The 19203-nt window shown below is 56.6% G+C and overlaps 1 protein-coding gene across 7 annotated transcripts in view; it reads left to right on the top strand.

The window, feature by feature from the left end:
* PTP4A3 (protein tyrosine phosphatase 4A3) overlaps positions 1 to 19203 on the top strand; it is a 115854-nt gene that overhangs the window by 42377 nt on the left and 54274 nt on the right. Inside the window, exon 1 of one of the 7 annotated variants that reach the window (XM_014611522.3) lies at positions 10941 to 11028. The exons of 2 other annotated variants lie outside the window; for them this stretch is intronic. The gene's annotated coding sequence lies outside the window, so the exon portion shown is untranslated. Of the gene's footprint in view, positions 1 to 10940; positions 11029 to 16292; positions 16498 to 16696; positions 16915 to 17609; positions 17713 to 19203 lie in introns of those variants that run through there. 4 more of the 7 variants (XM_014611523.3, XM_019481815.2, XM_019481819.2 and 1 more) reach the window with 4 other exon arrangements.

The raw sequence follows: 19203 nt of genomic DNA on the forward strand, positions 1-19203 counted from the left end.
TTCCAGCTCTCTGCAGAGCAAAGCTGGAGGATGCGATCCAAGTGCACCCTAAAAACTCAGGCAAAATGCAAACATCCCCAGAACAAACCTGCTTTTTAAGCATCACTGATTTTTAAGTCAGTGTTGTGGTATTTGGCAGGGGAGAAGGGAGCATGACCTGTGGCTTTTACAGTGCTTAATCCTGCAGCAGGGAAAGAGTATTTTGTATTAATCATAAAAAAATGAGGGCTGGAAGGGACCTCCTGAGGTCACATCTAGTCCAAACTCCTGTTCAAAGCAGGGCCAGCCTCAGCTACATCATCCCAGACAAGGCTTTGTGGAGCAAGGTCTTAAAAACCTCCAAGGATATAGATTGCACAGCCTCTGTAGGTAACTTGTTCCAGCGCTTCACCACCCTCCTAGTGAGAGTTTTTCCTAATATCCATGCCTGACCAACCTGATTGCCTTCTATGATGAGATAGCTCTGTGCATGTAGTTTATCTTGATTTTAGCAAGGCTTTGGATACAGTCTCCCACAGCATTCTTGCAGGCAAGCTAAGGCAGTGCGGGCTGGATGAATAGACTGTAAGGTGGATAGAAAACTGGCTGCAGCATCAGGCTCAGGGGTTAGTAATCATGACTCGATGTCTAGTTGGCAGCCGGTATCAAGTGGAGTGCCCCAGGAGTTGGTCCTGTTTAGTGTCTTCATCAACGACTTGGAAGATGGGCATGGAGTGCACCCTCAGCAAGTCTGCAGATGACACCAAGCTGGGAGGAGTAGCAGATACGCTGCAGGGTACCGAGTGACCGGTCAGAGTGACCGAGACAAATTGGAGGATTGGGCCAAAAGGACTCTCATGAGGTTCAACAAGGACAAATGCAAAGTCCTGCACTTGGGAGGGACCAATCCCATGCACCGGGACAGGCTGGGGGGGGGACAGGCTGGGCAGCAGCCACAGGGCAGAAAAGGCCCTGGGGGTGACAGGGGACAATGAGATGGATACGAGCCAGCAGTGTGCCCTTGTTGCCAAGAAGGCTAACAGCACCCTGGGCTGCACTGGTAGGAGCGGTGCCAGCAGATCGAGGGAAGTGATTATTCCCCTCTATTCAGCACTGGGGTGGCCACATCTGGAGTCCTGTGTCCAGCTGTGGGCCCCCACTACAGAAAGCATGTGGACAAGTTGGATATTAGGAAAAGCATTCTCACAAGTAGTAAGGCAAGGTTCTTTGGGTAGATTTGATACTTTTTATTAGACCAACTAAAGCATTGGAACAGGTTACCCAGGTGGTGGACTCTCCATCCCTGGAGGTTTTTAAGACCTGGGTAGACAAAACTTTGGCTGGGATGGTGTATTTGGGGTTGGTCCTGCTTTGAGCAGGGGGTTGAACTAAATGTGATCTCCTGAGCTCCCTTTCCACCCTCCTTTTCTATGAATCGAAACCATCCTTGCTGCAACTTGGGCTCCCTTTGCCTAGAAAAGGTGCCCGGTGTAGAACATCACCTCTGTCACGTGGCAGCAGCATTTCCTCACCCCCTTACATGCCTCTCAGGATATTTCTCTCCCTAAGAAAAGGTATACCCCATTTGTGACGTGGGGATGCTCAACCCAGTGGGAAGGAGCTATGGTGCCTGAGAGCCGGGTAGGACCAGACTCCCAGGGTCTTTGCACTGCTGCGTTCTCGTTTCGTGGCAGCTTTCAGTTCCGCAGCGTCCATCAAGTGGTCCATCAGGCCAGTGCCTGGCGAGCTGCTGCAGGGAGAGGGTAGAAAGCGCGCTGCCTCGCCTGCCGGGGAAGGGCGGTGATCTCTGCAGGGTGCAGTGGCTGGGGAGGCGAAGGGAGGGACCCCCCTGCTGTGGGTGAGGAATGGGAGTCGGCATGTTATTGCTGCGCGGTAGGTCCCAGCACTGTCTTTTGGACACTGGCAGCTGTCCATCCCGCAGGCAGCACGGTGCTGCTGGGACCAGCCCGTGCGCGTTGATGCCAGACCCACTCCTGGATGGCGCTGGTTCCCGCACGTTTCCTGCTGATCTCCTAGGCAAGCACCGGCCCAGCGGGCTTCTGCTCAGTCTCTGGGGATGCGCTCCGTGGGTGGCCCTGCTGCTTCAACTGCTTTATGCTGCTTCTCTCGGGAAGTCGGCATCCCCAAAACTTTCTTCCCTGGCTTTGGTTCCCAAAGAGGCGCTGGGAGTTGTGCGGTTGTGTGGGAGGGCTGGCGTTGTCGTACTGACGCCTTGAGGAACTGTAGCTGTCCTTCAGACACTTGATCTGTCTCAGGAGCTTTGCTCCATCCTGTTTTTCAGTGACTTGGACTGTGAGAATAGGACTTTTAAAAGTCCTTCTGGATAGGATTGAACTTTTCTCAGCTGCCCGGCAGTCCGGGCCCAGAGGACTCCCATTCCGCCTGTGGCAACGAAGCTGCCTGTGTTGCTGGGAAGCGATGAAGTAGAGGATGTTGAGCCTGATGACAAAACCATTTGAATGTGTACTGAAAAGTTTGTATTAAGCTTTCTGTCCCATGCATAGTTCAGGACTTCCCTGGAGCTCAGGCTGGAAAAGCCCCATCAGGTCCCAGCTTGTCCGTTCCCCCAAGGGCTAGCACAGGATGATGTTTCCCAGTGCTTATGGGAGGGAAGGAAGAGTAAGTGGCACTATGGCTTGACCCTGCTCCCCTTGACATCAGTGGCAATATTAACACCACTGGGACTGTGGCACTTTTCATCCATTGCTCTCAAGGTGCTTTTCAAAGACGGTAGCCCCGTTTCGCAGGTGGAGAAACTGAGGATGGTCACAGAACTTGGTGCCAGCTCCTAATCTATTGCTCTACCCACTGGGTCATGCTGATTTTAATGGAAGCAGAGCCCCACTGGCTGCTGTGGAGTGCGGGCGTATAGCTGCAAAGACCCGCATTTGCCTCTGGCAGTGCCTAACGACTCGAGAAGGAAAGTGCTTTGTACCCTTCCCTGCTGTCTGCAAATACCGCTCGGAGCGCTCTGGCCGCAGGGCGAGGACAGCCAGCGTCTCCGCTGCTGAGAGATGGGCATTGTTTCGAGCAAACCAGCCAAGCAGCCTGCCTTTGTTTGACATACAAAGCCACGCAAAGATTTCAGGAGCAGCTACAGCCTGGTACCGGTTATAAATAGCCCGACACTTTCTGCAGCCAGCACAGCTCAGAAAAGCTGTCTCTTCTCAGAAGCCAGCATGCCCACGGGGCGGCAGGAGGCTGAAGGTCGCTGGCGTCCTTTAATTGGCATGTGCAGGCCTGGTCTGAGAAGGCTGCGAGACAGCCTGCCCTCCTTGGAGAGGGGGCCGGGCGGCCGCACCTGGTTTTGGAGGCCTTGTGCCCGTGCTCGCGGCAGCCCAGCGAGCATTAGGGGATGTGGAGCTTGCTCCCTGGTAAAGCCAGAGGGTGCCAGTGCAAGGTGGCTGTTTGATTCCTCTCTCATCCCATAAGAGAGAGGAAGGATCTGCCCCTTAGCCAAATGCATTATCCCCTCTTTGTCTCCGCAGCCCCCCATTGCAGGAGGCTGGCGCCATTCCTGAATGCAGGTGTGTGGCTGCAGCAAAGCCGCAGCGTGGGAACGCCATCCTCCCCTCCCCACTTGCTGTCTCCGGACGGTGAGTCTCAGCTGTGACGGGGCCGTTACCAGCATCCCATGCAGCAGGAGCAGAGGACTCGCTAAGCCGTCGGGGTGGGAGAGCCCTTGGAGCGCGGCGGAGAACGCAACCGGTGCGTGTCCGGCGTGTTCCCATCCGTGGGCTCACTTCACCGCTGACGTCCTAATTTTGCCGCCTCGGGCAGAAGCGCTGTTCTGGGAGCAGGCCAGTGCCTGGCGAGCGCCCTGGGAACTGCTGTGTTTGGAAATGCTTCGGTGCCAGCACGGCGCAAATATTTGGAGGTGACTCGTTCAAGGACAGCCTGGACCGTAGGCTGGCTTGGCGTTCCTCCAAGCCATGACTGCGATCCGGCGCCAAAACCGAACGATTTAAAATCCTCTCATGTCTACAGATGTTGTACACGCTTATGCACAGCCCCCCCCCCACCGAGAACGGACGCTTTGGAGATGGACCAGATAGGCAGGCAGGGATGCACGCTGCTCTGGGGAGGGAGCAGGGAGGCAGAAGGCACCTTGCAGAGATGATGACTTGGCACAGGGCCTTGTAGACTGCATGCATGCCTCTGAGGCTGAGCGGGAGGGACGGTTTTGCACACGGAGCAGGGGAGGCTGCACAGATGGGTGCTATGATGGAGAAGCACAAGAGGTGTCGAGGCTGGAGTGGCAAGGGTGAGGGGAGATGGGACATGCCAGGCTGAGAGGTATGTAGGAGGCTGAATGTCATACAAGAGCCAAGGAAGGAGTTGAGCTGGTTGAGAAGATCACAGTGGGATGTGCAGCGCTGCTCTGAGCAGGGCAGGGCTTGCCAGCGACACCCCTGTTCCTGGTTTCGAGATGCCCCAGGCACCGAGACGTCCAGTGGACTCCGTGCCAGCGCTCAAGCTGCTGCCTGGACTGTTGTTACAAGTGGGCTCATCTATACTGCAGGTCTCACACTTTTTATAGCAATCCTCTTATGCCCCAGCTAGACAGCTTTGCACTAAAATTGAAAAGCCACGGGATATCTGAATACCCTGCCAAGCCTGGCCTTGTAATGGCCCAGATCACTCTGCCTTGGTCGGGGGCAGGCATTGCAGCCGTTCAGCTCATGAGCAAAGTGCATCCTCTTCTTGGTCTTGTTTTTACATGATGAGTGTCCACAGAAACACTTCCCTTCCTGCAACATATTTGCATGTCACTGCTGACCATGTTTTTTCATGCAAATGCCCTCATGGAAGAAAGTCAAAGCAGAAGTGTGCTGATCAACAAGTATTTCTAGGTATTCAAGTATTTCCCAGAGATGGCAGCAGCTCTTTCCGAAGAGTCTTTCATTACAGAGTTGGCTTGTGACACCAGGGAGGTGCACTGGATCACAGGTTTTCTTCTGGGACCCACTGCGGTAGGTAGTTGCACCGCTGGCTTCAGTTTTAAATATAAACTTCATGGCTTGAGACCATTGAGGCCTTTCTTGCCGTGTTATGATCTCGTCGGGTCTAAGCAGCTAGTTTGGGTTGGGGTGACTTGCCAGCAAGCTCTCCAGTATGGCAGGAACCTAAGACTGTAGATGTCTGTTGGGGTTGAACGAGTCCTGGGTCCAGCAAGATGCTCACAGACATTTCTTACTGACGAGAAGGCAGGGGTGGGGGGTGAAACGTTGATGCATTAGGTGCTGTTTTTATAGAAGCAGCTTTCTGGCCTCTCTTGCCGCTGGAAAAGATGACTTGGGCTGAGATTTGCCTTCCCGTGTCCCTTTTGACTTTGAAAACCGCACGTCATTCATTGAAGCGATTTTTCGTAGTCCTGCTCCGCTGATAAAATTCTTGCTTCAAGTCTCTCCCTCTCCCCACACCAGTTTCAGGCTTGTGATAGTCTTCCCTTGTGTCTCGCCCCTGGGCAGTCGTGTTGCGGCGCCGCGTGAAAGGGCTGCTAGGTCCCACCCCAGCAGCGCGTGCATTTTCCTCGTGGCTGAGCAGAGGCTCGGCATTTTTAACTTCCAGCCCATTTGGGAAGCACGCTGGGATCTCTGGCGGAAAGGTACTGCAGAAACAGCAACACTTGTTGTTTCTCAGCCCAGTGCAATTTATGGCTGTGGTTATCTGGGGGTAGGGGGGGGGCATAGCACTGGCTCGAGTAAGCTGCAAAGGGTCTGTGGCAGCCATGTGTCCTCTGATGTGTAGATAAATGTCACCTTTTTCCTTTTCCCTGCAAGCGGGGGAGGAGGGGGAGGGCTGGCAGCATGCTCTGCGGTTTCACATCCGCGTGTGCTGCCACCGAGCCTGGGGCAGCTCCCGAGGTTTCGGCTCATGGTGGACATTAGAGGAGCAGAGCGTCACACGCTAGCAGTCGCCCCCCACCGCTGAAACCGTTCCCATTATTTTTATGCGTGATGCAAAATCGGCAGCTGTGTCCGCTCCTCTCTCCACATGTCCGGAGAGCCTCTGCAGCAGGCGCCTCTGACGAGGCTGCACGTCATAGCTCCGGGGCTCGCCACACGCCGCGGGGTCCTGCCAGCTCTGCGTGCTCCCCCGCCTGAGTCACATCTCCGCGCTGCCCTTCGGCCTGGCTCGCTCGCCGCCGAGCTTTGCTGACGGGCTTCTCGGGTAGCGGATGCATGTGGACGCTGCTCAGAGGTGCAGCTGCAGCTCGAATTTCTTCTTTCCTCCAACCCGGTTTGGGTTGGATACAGGAGCTCGGGCATCCACAAAGGAGGATGGTGGGAGTGGGGGTCTGTGTAAGGTTTTGTGTCGGGGGTTTCCTTGGCCGGGGAAGCCGTCACGCTTCTGGGCCCCGAGAGGCAAGAGAAGCACGGCTGCCTACGGTTTCCTGACCGTGTCCGTGGTACCCCAGGCAGTTGGACGCAGCAGGGGAGAGGCTCTCTTGCGGTGGCTGTGGGTTGGAGGGCTGCCTGCAAGCTGGATTTTAGGGCCTGGGGGTTGTCGGCATAGTGCACAGTCGGCGAGGAGATGGGAAGGGGGGGGAGTTTGCAGTGCCCTGTACTCCCTGCCGCCTTCTAGGCGATGCTCTGGGGGCATGCGTTGCAAGCCGAGTGCCCAATACCCTGGGAAGGGGAGAAGCAGGCTGGATGCTGGTCCCTGGTGGGCCTTGCTGGGAGGGGAGCGCAGCATCGCAGTCATCACCCCGGACACGCAAGCCGTGCAGGCCCTGCTGGCGCGTTCCCATCCCGTGCCGTCCTCCGAGGAGTAGAAGCTAACAGCCCCCTTGTGCTCCCAGCATCCTAGAGAGCTTGGTTTGCAGGGAAAACCTGGTGCCCCTTCATTCCCCTGCCTTACCCTGCCTCTGCAGAGTGGTGGCTGCTGGAGGCAAGCCCTCTGGCCATGTTGCTGGTGCAACGGCAGGAAAGAGGGGGAGCTCTGCCTTGCAGAGGGGTAGGACTTGGACCCCAGCTTGCCCACCCTGAAGGCTAATGAGTCTTATGGACTCCCCCCCAGCTCTGCGTTCCCACCAGACCGGAGTTATCCTGAGTGCATAGCTGGTCTCTGAGAAACGCTCCCAGAAACACGCGTCCCCACCAGCCCCTGGGATTGTCGGGCAGGAGAGATGCCCGCACACAGCAGCCTTCAGGGCCTTGAGTGAGCCCCGTCCCTCCTCATGCCTCCCTGCACTCATCAGTGTGTAGGCAGGGGTGTAGGAGCACCCCCCTTCCTCACCAGGGGCTGCAGGCATGCAAGTGGAGGTGCTTGGGGGCTGTGGTAGTGATGTAGCCAGGAGAGGAGGAGACCCTGTGCAGATTCCCCCCAAACATCATGTCTAATTGCTGTGGCTGGCACCCCCTTTGCCCAGACGAAGCCGGAAACATCATCCCAGACCTGGGCTCTTGTCCACGGGAATCGTGCACTTAGCTCCCACGTGCAAGGTGTAGGTCTTGCTATCCCTCCGCCCCTGCAAGATGTTGCAGAGGGCACAGCAGCACTCGCGGGGCTGACCGCTGGCCCGAGGGCCGTGTCAGACCTGGTGTTCTCAGCCTCTGGGTCCAAAGCGATCGGGCAGCAAGGACCAGCCGCAGGATTGTGCAGGGTCTGCATGGGGCTGGGCACGCAGGGCCAGGCCTCCTTGGAAGCGGATAATGGGCTTTGCTTCCCCTTTTAGAAAGGTGACCCAATTCCAGTGGCCTCCTAACAAGTGGCAGGTGGCTTTCTGCTCTGTCAGTCTAATCTCGCCTCATCTCACGGCATGGGTGGGCTGGCTGGGTGGTATATCCTGCATCGCGGGACATCGAGGCGGGGAAGGATCAGGTTGTGCTCTGTATCCTCGCACCTGGGAGGGCATGGGGCTGAGTGGCCTCTTTGGGGCAGGTGAACGGGTGGGATAACGGCTTCATAATGAACAGATTACGGGGTGCCCTGCACTGCTGCATCAGGTCTTGAGGGGAGGGTACCAGACCCGAACAGGCTGCCAGCCCAATCTAATGCAATAGCTCCCACGCCGGTACCCAGGAGCCGGAGCAGTGGTGCTGCCTGGGGTGAGCATCCCTCGGGAAGGTAAATCGAGGTCGGACAGGGGCAAGCTGAGGCCGATCCTCCTCTCCTGACTTTGCACGTCTCGGGCTGGCACGGTTTCTGGCGGGCGGCCTCCCGGGGGTGTGCGAAGCGCACAACCCGGCAGAAGCTGCCGCTTCCACTTTCGGCGTTACCATGACAGCCGAGCCTGTGCTGGAACGTGCCCGTGATTGACACGCGGTGCTTTTCACATGGTAATTAGCAGGGCGCTGTCAAGTTTCAAAGCACAAGTTACCAGAAGCGCCATCTGTGATTTTACAGCTGGCCTCCAGCGCGGTGTCGGTGCAACGGGCTGATTTTTTTTCTTTCTGTGCTGCTCCCAGCTGGCACCGTAGCCACTGCCGAGTCCTCGTCACGGTCGCATTGCTACTGCACGATCACTGCCGCCGGCAGCCGAAATCGCTTGGCAGGAAGGTGCGGTGGTGGCACTTGTAGCAGATGTCGGCATTGCAAGGCCTCTGCCGTGCAGCCTCCCCTCCCGGGTCAGGCTGGTCCGTGACACACCGGCTGATGTCGGGAGCTCTGTGCAGGTCTGGTGCGATGACGAGGAGCTTCCTGTCCTTGGTGACTCACCGGGCTGGTTTGGAGCTGCATTGCTACCCAGCCCCTCTTACCTCCTGCTTTTGGAAGCAATTGAACTGGTTCCAGAAGGTGCTGGCAATCCCCAGGGGATTTCCTTGTGTGAGCTGGCATCTCTCTGATCTCCCTTTCTGCTTTTTCCTTCCTCCCAGCATCCGAGCACCTGACAGTAGTGAAGACCCAGCCCTCCAAGGGTCTAGTCTGCTCTCTCTCCCACGCAAGCAGCCAACAGGAGGCCTTTTCCCAGCCTCTGCTGCTTTGCCCCATGTCTCGGGGTGCAAAGACCTCCCCTCTTTCTCTTCTGCGATCCCAGTCGGGAAGCAGACCTGTTTCTCAGAGCTCGTGGATGCGAAGGTCAGACCTGCAATGCACGGCACGTAGCCGGGGCAAGCACGGGAAGCCCGAGCTCGTCTCCACGCTCGAGTCACCTGGTATTTCTGCTTTCCTGTGCCAAGCAATGCCCGGGCTCTGTTTGGCTGCACTGGTCTCCAGTCTACACAGCGGTTCATTTCTGCTGCAATTTCTCCTTTGTATTGGCACGTAAGAAAACAGCTCGTCTGTCCGGTACGGGCCGGGGAGACGGGTGCACAGACCCTTTCTGTGCAGGATCATCCACAGCTTTCCCAGTAACACCTCCGAGCAAAAAGCCAGGCCCAGGCACCCCTGTGTGGTGGAGCTGCCAGGTCTTAAAATGTTCTTGTGCGCTGCAGACGCTGCTGCTGAGGCAGTAACCTACTTTCTGGTGGCTGGTTCGCAGCCCAGGGAGAGGCCGGAGAACCAGCCCAGAAAGACATTGCCAGCAGCCTGGGAAGGAGCCAGAGCTGTTCTCATTTTGAGGCGATTAGCTGAGAGATGCTGATAGGCCAGCAGGAGGGAGGAAGGACTGGCCTTGCGAGTGAGTAATACTGACGTGTGCCTGTGCATGTACCCAGTTGCCACCTCTTAAGTTGTAGATCTGATTTAGGCAGACGTTTAAATTCATTCCAGCCCCGCGCGGTGCTTCGGACCGTCGCGCTCCTCAGCTGCTTTCCATCAGCGCAGAGGTCCCCAGGCACCGTTCAAAAGCCGCCTGGGATTTCTGTCCCCATGTCTGTGCTTCTGTGAGGATAAAGCAGAAGTCTCTCCGCGGGACCTCCATGTCCAACCTGCTCATCGGTGGTTCATGCCGGGCCCCGTGCTCCCAGCAAGGGCAGTCCAGGTTCTGGCGGCTGCTGGATTACTTTATGCAACATGGTTTGATGCAGCCATACGTCGTTCTCCTGTCCAAACAGTTGTGGTTTAGGTAGGGGGACCGTGTGTCCCGGTTTGGATGGGACAGCCCCAGGGTCAAAAGTCCCGTGCTTTGGAGTCCGGTGGAGAGGAAGAGCGGCATGGTGCATCGGGCAGGGACCTCGGATATGGCATCTTAGGTAGGGTGACCATACCTGTCTGGCACACCATGCTGCTCCGTCTCCCTGCCAGACTCCAGCCTGGGACTTTTGACCAAGCAGCCTAAGGAATCTGGGGCTGTCCCGGCCAAACGGGGATGTATGCTCACTCGAGCAATAGGCAGCTTGGGAGACCAGGTAAATTTATTGATTCTAGGTAGAGAGCACGAGCCTGGAAGGGAGATCTTGCTGGAGAAGATCAGAGAAGTCACTTCTGACCAGCACGGGACAGGCAGTTCTCAGGCTGGGATGGAGCATTTTGCAACCTAAGTGTCACTTGATCCCCTTAATGACTCCCCTGGTTACAGTCACACGGGGGGCACAGTGAGCAGGTCTGGGTTTTGGATGTGACATGCTGCTCTTTATTCGGGAGCAGCGGTTTTCAGCCTGTGGTCCACAAATGCCTCGGGGTCCGAAGCCTGTCTAAGGGGTCTGCAAAAGATGACTAAGATCAATCAAAATATGTGAATCCCCACACCCACGGACCCTTGTGGACACAAGCAGTGCCAGGCTGAGCTGAGCACTGTGGCCAAAACACATGCCCTTTTGAGCTGGCAGCAGCAAGGGGAAGAGTCCTCGCTGCATCCCACCTGCACGGGGCGAGCCGATTTCTGCACGGTGCAGAGAGCGGGGCCTTCCTGCGGCTTTCGAGAGGCCTCGCCGCCGCTCCCAGCTGGACTCCCAACCTGCCGTGACCTCGGGCATGTATTTCCCCTGCTGTGCCTCTTCCTCCTCCCACCGCCTGTCTTGTCTGCCCCGCCTGCACCAGCTGTCTGCAACCCGGGCTCTGTTTGGACAGCAGCTAGTTGGACAGGCCCTGCTCTGCTTACGAAAGAGGCTTCCCCTTGGCTTGGCTGCTCCCCCGAACGCGCCATCCACCTTCTGGAGTGCAGAGAAGGGCTCTGAAACCTCGAGCAATCAGGCAGGCCAGGTAAATGCTCCGTCTTTTTGACCCCCATCATCCCCTACCTGCATACGTGACCCCGGGCCAGACACAAGAGCAGCAGGGTCTGCTCCGGGTACCACGTCCTGACCTGTGTGTGTGTGTGTGTGTGTGTGTGTGTGTTCACGGAAAGTAAATTATAAGGCAGACGGAGAACTGCTGACAGAGGGCTGGCTTCCCCAGGCTCGCCGGCAGTCGGTTCCCAAATTGCACGTGGTAGCTCATCAAGACTGAACAGATCCTTTTAATGGAGCTGGTTGCAAAACTCTGCCAACCTGGCGAATGTGGTGTGTGTCGCATTAGGAGGAAAAAAGCTGCCTCCCTCGTACGGGCTGCTCCTGCTATCGGGCGTTTGTGTTCGCACTGCCAGCAAAACGCTGCTGGGCGGTCTCTCTCTTCAAGGCTTTGATGGCGCTGGCTGGCAGCATCCAGAGACCGAGGGTCACATTCGTGTGACAGCGCTGAGCGCACGTCGCTGGCTGCTACCCTAATGGGAACGTCCTGGGAGGGTTTCTGGTGCATCGGGAATGAGTTGTGCAGGGGCTGATGGGTGCTGAGATGCAGGAATCGCTGACAAAGGAGCTTGGTCCTGTCTTGGCAGAAAAGAGAGTGGAGATAGGAGGTAATGGAAGCAGCTGGGGGCAGGGGGCTGAGCAAGATGGACAAGGAAAGGACACTTGGACCAAGCCAGCGTTTCCCCAAGCTCGTGGGATTATGCTGTACTCGATAGCAAGGTCTGGCACTTTCACACCTCTCCCTCGCTGGTGGCAGGGGAAGCAGCAGTATCTGGAGGGGGGGAAATTAGGGGTAGGTAACAATAGGCAGTGGCATTTTCCATGCACGCATCCTAGGATCCTTGTGCCCCACCATAAGGGCACTGTTTTGGCAAGCACATACAGAGCTAGCTTGCACAGTCAGCAAGAAATGGGTCAGAGGCGTCGGATGCCACAGCGGTTGCAGAAGGACCTAGATGGGCATAGTGCCTGCCCCGGAGAGCGTGGAGTGTGACTGGCAGAGACAGCCGGACGGGCTCTGGGAAGCCCGGCGGCATGAACTCGTCATGGTGTGTGCAAAAACTTTGTTGAGACAAGCTGTAAACTCCAGGAGGAACAGACAGGTTTCGGGAGGTGCTGAGGGAAGCCCGAGCATCCCTGACTGCCAAGCTGGCCTGGAAGCAGGCGCAGGCAGAGTGGCGGTGATGCAGGGTGCAGCATGTCGGGGCATAAATCGTTGGGGTGGCTGCAGGACCAGTGATCGCTATGTTAGCTGGCTCATGTACTTCCTGCCCCACATGTAAGGGCATGTGTGCCTCCTCCCTAGGGCTTGGGAGAAGATACCTTGGGGCCTTCCGCACTATTTGTCCTGGTAACTTTTCCCCTTGTCCAGCTCAGTCTTTCTCCAGGAGGAAGCATAAATACCCATGGAGCGTCTCAGCTTGGCCCAGGGCATGGCTCGGCTATAGTTGGACTAGGTGGTGTATATATTACCTGCTCCATATTCCTGCAGCCAGGCTTTGCACAGACCTTGTACAGTCTTCAACAGCAGTGCTAGGACCGGCAGGACGGTGGGACAGGCTTCCTGCAGGAGTACACGGGGTCTTTGGACAAAAATTACATTCCTCAGCAACACTAATCACGAAAAACTGAACCGGGATGTGCCCGTGTACAGTTCAGTCCCATGGGGGTAAAACGTCACCTGTTCCAGGTGTTGTTCACATGCTGCTCTAGCCAGTTCCTGCAAGGACTGCGAGTCCATTGCTATATTGTTTCTTGGGGGCGGTTGAGGACCCCACCACTAAAAGGTCTGTGTCCTTCAGCTCTCACCCTTTGGTTCTGCTATTTCCTTGCTACTAGTCCCTGGCCTCCATAAAGGGAAAGAACAAACTGTTGATACTGGGAGGAGGTGGTGGATGGTTTAGAGGCTGTTTTGGGACCTGCAAGTAAGACCGTGGCTTCAGAAGAGGTGTAAGAAAGGGATGGTTGCCTTCATTGTCTGAAGCAACGCAAACCTCACCCCCCGCGAAGCCTACTGCCAGTCGTGCCATGCAAGGCTCGTACCGCGAAAATCATGCCTGATGTAGACGGACGTTTTGTGAGAACTAAGCCAGTGTAGGCCCACTGGGGAGAGCCCAATGAGGTGTGGAAAGACGGGAATAACGGCGTTGGACCGCAGGGATGGGCTGATGGGGAACGACCGGGCCGTAGCCACGCTGGGAATCCTGTGAGCCTCTGATAGTGCTCCCTGTTACTGGAGTTTGTCCCCTCCTGTCTTGGCAGTAGCTCATCCCTGCTAGAGAGAAGTCTGTCTGGAGCTATAAACCCCCTGAAATCCATATTTTCCCCACCCTTGCTGGAAAACTGCTGAGGGGAGTCTGCGGGTTTTAAAAGCAGGGAGAGGAATGATAGATAATTTCCTCTTCCCCACACCACACCACACCTCTTCCCCACACCATTTGCAGACTAATGAATGTGTTTTGGTGGAAGCCCCTTATTAAAATGTGGGTAGCACACCTTTATTGATAGGATCTCTTTACGTCCTCGGACGAGCGTTCAAATCCAGCCTCGCCCAGCAGTGGCTAAAATATTACCGTCTAGTGCCTACATGCAGCAGATAAAATGGGATGATGGCCCTGTCTAGTTCCTAGTTGAGAAATGTCTACCAAAACTACCAGAGCAACTGTCTGATCTTGTCGGGGGGTTAGGGGACAAGGGCCCAGGATTTGAATGGGACTAGAGGGGAGTTGCCTGGTCCCTCTGGATAAAGTTGGTACCTTGATTGTTTGGTCCGTGTGTGATATTAGAGAGTGAGCTCTTCGGTGTGGCTTTGCACAACCGCGCTGCAAAGCCTGCAGTCACTGCCTAGTTGAGAAGAGAGAATAAGAGGTTTCTAGCGAGCACAAAGGTACCGAGGTCCAACGAGGTTCCCTCGTCCCTGTGAATTGGTTTTTTTTCTCAACTGTTTAAGAGTCTTTTGTTGGGCAGGAGGAGCAATCGGAGGCTTTGGGGGTGCTGTACCCTAACCCACTCCTTTGGGTACTTGTGTACCATGTATAGCATAGAGGTCACAGCCCAATCCAAAGGCCACGTTCCTCTAAAACAGCAGAGGCAGCATGGTGCATGGATTATTTGGGCTTGCCAAAAGATGAGGAGGAATTGTGGAGCATCTGCATGCAATAGCCATCTTGTCTGGGTGCTGGCGGTCTCAGGAGGACAAAGCAAGGCTGGCTTGTCCTCCCACTCCAGACCCCTTTCTTGGAGATCCCGTAGCTCTGGGAAGGTTTGCATGGGGACGTTGCTCCCTCTCCTCTTCCAGATCGAGGGTATGGCTGCCAGGGAGGATTAGTTGGGGAAGAGAGTCTGAAAGCTCAGCTGGATCGAACCTGAGGTCCCTTCACCTGAGCCTTAGGTTGGACAGCGGCAGGCTAGCACCCCGTCATAAGTTGGGTACAGTAATTTCCTGTAGAATAGATACAGGAGAAATACCCTGTAGATGCAGAAGTACCCCATAATAAGTAGGCATGGCCCTTCCTCCACCAGGAGCTCATCCTGGTCTCTCAGAGATATTGCCTGCAACCCTGTAGGGTGAGGCTTCCTATCCCTTTTAGAGCATTTTCCTGGGCAGAGGAGTATGGGTGTGGGGCAAAGAGCCAGCAGCCCCCAAATTCCTGGTGCTGAAACGTATCTGAGCTCAGCAGGTCCATCTGCAAAATTCCCTATGAAATCAGGGTCTAAGTCAGCCCTTGGGCAAGCCACTCTGGGCCATCATTGCCCAGTCAATTTTCCTCCAGTCCTGCCCCCTCCGCTGCCTGCAGCCTCGGGGGCTTCTTGGCCAAGCTTTCGGTGGCTGGTACGTGAGTGCTTGGCACCCGCGGCAAGGCACGCTGGGTAGCAGACTCGGGTTGCAAGTGGGGGAGGCGGGTGAAGTTCTTAAAATAGAAGTCTCCTCTCCAGCTGCTGGCACGGAGGTAGCACATTGGGAGCATCGAGTGCATTTCTGGGCATCATCAAAACACCGGAGTAACTGGAAGGAGGAAGAAATTGGTTCTGGGGAGCTGGGGTGAGGAGCCCAGCAGGAAGTATTCGACGGTTCCAGCTCACTGGGGCATTGCTGGTATTTCCTCATGCCAGGAAACAGGCCATCTGGATGCTTGCTTTGGGTCCACCTGGAATGAGGAAACCCCTGTCCTGGCCTCACCTTCCAATTATTCCTGGACTGCAGCAGGCCAGAGATGAGTAGCCTCATGGCGAGGGAAGGATGGGGGGCAGTTTCTGGCTATGGCCGATGCCAAGTGGAACGGATGGTTGGGTGCACGTGGATAAAGACCACCAATGTTGGGTGCCAGTGGTGCACAAGGGAAAAAAGGAGTGGGTGCAGCATATTCAGCCACCCTTCATTCCCCTGCCCAAGCATCACCCATTGGCAACAGGTGGGGGGAGGGAATGGCCTTTTTCTAGAGGCTGGAGCAAACTCGCCCCTCAAAAGTCATAGTGAGACAACTTGACTGCAATAGTACCCTGCCACAAGGGACAAGAACAGGCCATGGCACAACCTGATGCAATCGGTGTAAAATTATAATTTAGGAGCGGATGGATGAACAGCTGCATGCAGCAGGTGGCTATGACTGCCTTGCCACTAGGGATAGGGGAGCTGGGAATAGCCTCGTAGCAAGGGGTCCTGTTGGGTGGATGCAGGTGACGCCGAAGCCAGCGTGACTTGTACCAGTGGAGTAGCCCTGCAAGGTGGGCAGGTAGCGCCTGCCTAGACCTAGGGCGCTGCACCTTCGTGTGCATCAGTCACGGTCACGCAGAGAATCGGTGGCAACACCGGGTCCGAGCCAGGCGGTCCTGTGTTACACCCTGTGCAAGGAGGGAAGCGTGGTCGACGGAGGAGGGGGAAGCCAAGCTCCCGCGACAGCCTTCTGGCAGCGGGGAGGCTGCCCCCGTTCTCCCTGTTCCCGTTCCCCGGCCCCGCATTTGATGTGCAGTTCATTAATCCGCTCTGATCTGGATCAGCTTCCTGCGGGGCTGGTACCTACCTTGAAATCCAAGCCACACTTGCTGGCTTCCCTGCTTCCCAGCCAGGCCCCTCTGCACACTGCTCCAGGCTTTGGCGGGGAGCCAGCGCCCAACTGGAGCGCTCAGATTTGCAAGGCAGCCAGCTTAAATGATTATATTACGATTCCCCGTGGAGTTGGCCTCTCTCTCTCTCTCTCTCTTTTTCTCTCTCCCCCTGCTCTCTGCTCCCCTCCTTCCTCCGAACTGGCATTTGACATCACTAATTGAACGCAGACCTCGGAGCGCTCAGCAGCCGGGAGCATGTTGATCCATCCCCTCCTCCCCTTATCCCCCTGCCTGGATTTTGCTGGCTTTTGAGTTCACTGAATAGGGGCGAGGGGCTGCTGCTGCGTCTGGAGAGTGAAGGTGGGGCTGAAGGAGGATCAAGCCACGATCTGAAGAGGTAACTCGCTGCCAGGGACTACAGCTGGTGTTTATAGCTTGCACGGTGTCCATTAGTTTTCTCATAGCTCTTCTCTCCCCACCCCCTCCGTAAGATTTACTGGCCTTGCTTCGAATCCAAGTCAGGAAAACCTCTGACGTTGGCGCGACGTTCGAGAGCTCCTCGCCGCTGCTTGGGGGAAGAGAGGAGGGGATATCCCAGAAAATAAAGCCGGGCTCTCCCCGCACAGCGAGGCCTAGAGCTCGCGGGCGGGAGCCGACGCTGTCCTCCTGCGCTGCCGGCCGTGTCCCCGTGTCTGCGCCTGGAAGGCGAGGGAGCGAAAGCCGGCCGGCCGTGTGGACTGATTCTTCCAAGGTGGAGGAGCCACGAAGTGGCGTGCGGGAGAGTCAGGTGCCATGCACGTGGTAACTGGGAAAAGTAAATACGTCTTGGCTTCTCCGAATTCGTGGAGAGCTGGCAGCAATGCAGGGGGAGCAGAGAGGGGTATGGGTGGCTGTGACCTTTACATAGGTGTTTTTTGGGAGTAGCTGTGACCTTTATGTAGGTGATTTGGGAGTAGCCTCGCTTTGCTCAGTGCCTGGTCTGGGGGGGCGTTGCTGGGGGCTTTTCACCTGGCAAGGGGCTGGAGCGCGCGAGCCGGTTGGGTCTGCATGTGACATCCAGAGACGGCAATGTTCGCAGGGAGGACGAGCCTGGCTTCCCCTTGCCGCGGTTGTCAGCCTGCATTTGGCACAGGCTGGGGTGATCGGTACGGGGCATCTGAGCTTCATCAGACCGCGTTGGTCAGGGTTACGGGAGCCCCTGGCGCTGGCGGCTCGGTCTGGGTTGCGCGCTGGATCCTTGTCTTTTAAAGAGGCAGGAAGCAAAGTTTTCGGGCTGCTTCTGGCTGGCGGCTGCGTGCGGGGAGCGAGCTGGGCTTTCCCGACAGCGGACTGCAGGGTTACCTCTCCCTCTAGAGGAGATGGAGGCTCCCGGCTCCTTGCCGGAGAGGCTGGGCAGTTGCTAGCCTCGGCCGGCTCCCAAGAGTCCAGCCAGGCGTGCAGACGAGCCAGCAGCGAGTTACAGATTGCAGCGACGCATCCATGTGTCGGGCGTCACGCGCCGCCGTGGGCTTAGCAGAGGTTGCTAGGACTGGACCGGGGAGAGAGCTTGCTGGGGCTGCGACGCTCCTGGGTTTGGGGCTCAGCTCCGGTGCAGCATCCGTGCTTGTTTTGGGTGAGTCCGCGAGACCCGTGTCTCAAGCTACTGTGTAAACCTTGCCGAGGTGCTGGGAGGGCTAATGGCCATGCCGCGCGCTGATGAGAAACGTGGTGCAAATGCACAGACGTTCACACTATGGGAGGTGGCTCGTGGTGCACGTAGAGCAGTGTTTCTTAACCCAGGGCTTGCAAGAATGTATGAAAGGGCACGAATAAACTTGAAAAATGAATCGATCAACTTGAAAAATGGATTCTCCTTTAAAAGAGAGGAACGTGGGAACCTGTGGCTTTTCCCTTGCAGGCTGGCAATGCTCCAGCCTGCAAGGGGCTGCTTGGGGACCCCTGCCCATGCGCACCCTGCTTGCCCCCCACACTGGAGGTCTGGGGACAGAGGGCAGTGGGTCAAGAGCAAGGGGCACTGGCCGTGTCGATGTTTACAAATGGGTCCTGGTACAAAAAAGGTTGAGAACCACTGCCCTAGGGGATGCTGGTATGAAGAGGGCTGGTAGGCAAGACCTCCGGACCTGTGTAGTGCAGGAGAGCAGAGCAAACGTGCCTGCTCCTGGCAAGCATGACGGGTCGGCACGGTCTCTGAGCCTCAGTGTGACCAGCACGTGCAAAGCACATTCGAGTCCTCTCTGAATTGGGGCTGAAGTACCGTGCAAGAGGGCTCCTGTCTCTCCTGCTGCTATGCAAGGGACAGGATCCCTGAGGAGCGGGATAATTCCTGGGGTCTGAACTCGGTGGCAGGGGAGGCTTTGAAGGCACAAGAGAAGATGCAGCTTTGCTACGGCTTCCTTCTCAGCGCCGTTTCTCCAGCACAGCCTGCCTGCTGGCTCCAGGCCAGGCCTTACCCTGTCTCTCTCTGCTTCTGCCCAGCTGCCAAAGTGCTGCAGAAACCATTTTTTGTGCCACATGGAGCCTCCTGCTGGTTGATGGAGGATGCATATGATGGACTGGGCGGGGGGGTAAGAGAGCCCAGCTGGGTTGGGGGTGGCGGGCAACTCTCTGGGGCTGCGTCTCCGCCACCTGCAGCATCTATCGACATGGTGGGGGATTCTCGGGGTGAGCTGATTTGAGATGCACGTGCTCCTTGCAAGACCCTGCGGGTCCGGTTACTCCCTGGGCAGCAATGGTAGGGCAAGCCGTGCGGGAAGAGGGGCACGCTGGACTTCAGAGCAGAACTGGAAGCTATGCCACAGACTGGCATGTGCCCTCTTTTTAGCCTGTAGCTTGCAGGCTCCTTGGGGAGGCACTGCCTGTGCATTCGTGCAGCACGTAGTGCTGAGGGTGCTGCTCCTTTACGGGTGCTCTAACTCCGCCAGGTGTCCGTCCCTTACGGCTGCCGTCTGAGCTTTGCCATGCAGCCTCAGTGCGCTGTTCAGGGTGATTTTTCTCAGCTTCCCTAGCACGAGCAGCAGACTTGCTGCAAGGCAGCGCTCGCTGTGGCACGCGAGCCCGGCTTGCTTTGCTGGCTTGTAACTTTTGCACGGCAGTGGAGTCCGGG

This window comes from Alligator mississippiensis, chromosome 3 (genome assembly GCF_030867095.1).
Source record: "Alligator mississippiensis isolate rAllMis1 chromosome 3, rAllMis1, whole genome shotgun sequence".
In the NCBI taxonomy this organism is placed as follows: Eukaryota; Metazoa; Chordata; order Crocodylia; family Alligatoridae; genus Alligator; species Alligator mississippiensis.